The following is a 2,975-nucleotide window of genomic DNA, read 5'->3' as shown; positions in this document are numbered from 1 at the left end:
GGAGGACGTCGGCGTTAACGATTTAGGAGACGGTGGGGCGGTGATGAGTGCGCTGAGGCGCAGCCAGCCGTGGGAGGCGGAAGCAGGCGGCCCCGCCGGCGCTGGTTTGGTTTTGGCGGCTGGAGGAAGACAGGACTAAGAAACACAACAGACTTTAGTACTTAACAACCTTAACTGAAACCAGTAGGGGCACTTAACAACCAAAGCTGAAAGCAGTATGAGTACTTCTACAGGTTCAACCGTACAAAGCACGCCTTGAACAGTGCTACTTCGCCTACAGTTAACCAAGGGTGAGGCCGCCAAGCCCCAGGACAAGGCCCAGGCGCCACCCCGCGCATCCACAACCTTCTAAAAGCGGCTTCATCTCGCAACGTGGTCAATAAACAGGATATTCTCTTTAGAGCCATGGAAAAGCATGAACATAATCTCTGTCCTATTCTCCAAGATGGACGGGCCTTCATTATTTGAGACCACCAATGAATAAGTATCTTTTCACGTCCAAGGGGAATTGAGTAGGTCGACATAAACATCATGTTGTGACCAAGTGCAAGTCTGACCCGACCATGGTCAGACATTTGTATAGGAACAATAGAACTCGGCAGTTCCTGTTTCAAGAAGATCACAATTGTAAAACCGTGTATAAGCAATAGTTTATGAACAACATATATAACAGAAAACAGCTCGTACCATAAGTTTCTCGACACAGTTGGACCTGTTCAACAAGTGCAGTAGTGGCACACGTATCCCAGGTGGCCTTCCACCATTGAAATGCCCCACAAGGACCTCAAGACGATCAATAAAGTGTAGGAACTTGTGGATGTCGATCCAGTCAACTTCAGTGCCATTAGTAACAGCCAAGTTATTACAGAGTAACAAACGAGTAGACTGCTTTACTTTGAAAAAACCTACACGTGCCACCAATTATAAGAAAATATTAGTTAGAAGTAGCATCTTCATGAGAGATTCGTTGCTACTTCTAAAGTTAAATTGTGATTAGTTAGACATAATAGGTGGATTAAGAAGTAATTGAGGCAACAAGCAAGAACCAGATACAAAACTAACATGGATGAACAATTGGAATGACATCGGGGTGGAAGATCGCAGTGAAGATGAGACCAGGTTCTGCTATTTCCATCAACATTCGTGCGCCAACTTTCAGTCCGTACCACTTGAGAAAGTTTATCCAAGTTCGGCCATAAAAAAAGCAGCTATCTTCTTGGTTCATGAAGCCAACTCAGAACTTATATCCATGGCTTGTCTTCACTGTGACCATTAAACTAGTGTATTCAGTTATGGCAAGGCCGAGCATCTTAAGTACATGTGTTCCGGCAGAGCAAATAATACACTGCAGGAAAAATAATATGAGAACACAGCATGTTCAAAAAAAAACCCACCCTCCCGGATAGAAAAGAGGATTCTAGGAACATAGTGTGCGCGTTTCAAAATGTTGTGTTAGGATGAGAAGGAACGAGTGTGGCGTCTCGCTAAGGGCGCAGAAACCTGTAGGGTACTCACACTTTGGGCACTGCAAATGAAACACACTAGATTCAGTAGGAAGAAAAATGCATCAACGACGGCAGCTGCCATCCTAGGATTACCTGCGACCAAGGGACTTGGGTTTATCGGGGATGGATGAAGAATTCGTACCTGCTTCTCCATGAGAAAACCCTATGCAATCACCGAGAGGGGGTTTTCTCTGAACAAGCAGACGAGGGAGAAAGGGATTCAGGCCCAGTGAAATATTGCCGCTTCGTCCATCCAGCTTACTGCTAAAGCTGGAAAGGGGGGGTTGTGATTTGACGGCTCATTGGGCATTACTGCGGCACTACGACTGGGGTGTGTCTACCGTGAAGTTGTGCACTCTAATTTGTGCATATGGCACGTGGACCCCGTTGCCGGTTGCCCCACATATCAGCGAAAGGAAGTAGAAAGACAGGAGTAACTAGTTACACATAAATATATTTTTTGACAGAGAGATACTCCCTCTGTAAAGAAATATACAAATCTTTTATATCACAGGCTCACCTTGTCGAGAAAAATACTCCCTCTGCAACGCATGGGCATTATGAGGGTTCAGCTGAGAATATAATACTCAGATGTTTTTTGAGGGATAAAAGCTTCTTTATTGAAGATTAACAGTCATAGGTATACAAATAATTTCGGGGGTTCCTATGAGCCAAAGATGGCGTCCACAGGGCAAAGAAGTAGCAGCTTTTGCGAGCACATGCGCTTCAACATTACACTCGCGTTTTTCATGTATGATCTCCATGGTTTGGAACATATTCTTCTTCATCTTGATCTCGTCCATAATAACTTTGCTGGGCCCCAAGAATGCCTCTTCGATATGCTTGACTGTTGCTGAACAATCGGTGCTAATATGAACTTGTTGCAGGTTTAAGTCAAGAGCTAGAGATAGCCCTTCGCAACATGCCATTGCCTCTAGGATCTCTGGATCAGTAAATCTTTCGCACACCAGTGCCGATGCTCCAAGGAAGAAGCCTGTATGATCCTGGCTCACAACTGCCAGGGCTCCCCTTTCACCATTGTGAGATAACGCAGCATCAACATTCATCTTCACCCAACCCACAGCAGGAGGAGGACGCCACTTCTGCACTGAGCTAGTGCTTCTCGAAACCAGGTTCTAGACTTTGGGCCACAGGCCGACCCTGCATGTTTGGGGGCCCATGTGTTCTACCTCAGCGCTTTTCATATTGCAAGCGATCGGTATGGCGCTGGTTTTAGATGATGTCGGAAGGCGAATACACAAAATTGAATAAAGCACGGCAGCTGTTGGAATGAAATCGAACTACAGTTCCTAACCAGCAATCAGAGTTGCAATTCTATCAACGATATACCATGTGATAAATAATACTATCGTACTACTTATACACACAGGGCACTTGTTTCACCATGCCAGATTATTACATCAAAAATCTCTTGGAGGATAGATCAGTTAGGCAGTTGTGTGTTGCTAC

This window comes from Triticum dicoccoides, chromosome 3A, assembly GCF_002162155.2.
Source record: "Triticum dicoccoides isolate Atlit2015 ecotype Zavitan chromosome 3A, WEW_v2.0, whole genome shotgun sequence".
Taxonomy (NCBI): domain Eukaryota; kingdom Viridiplantae; phylum Streptophyta; class Magnoliopsida; order Poales; family Poaceae; genus Triticum; species Triticum dicoccoides.
The sequence above is the reverse complement of the archived record's forward strand: the minus strand, read 5'-3'. Positions refer to the sequence as shown.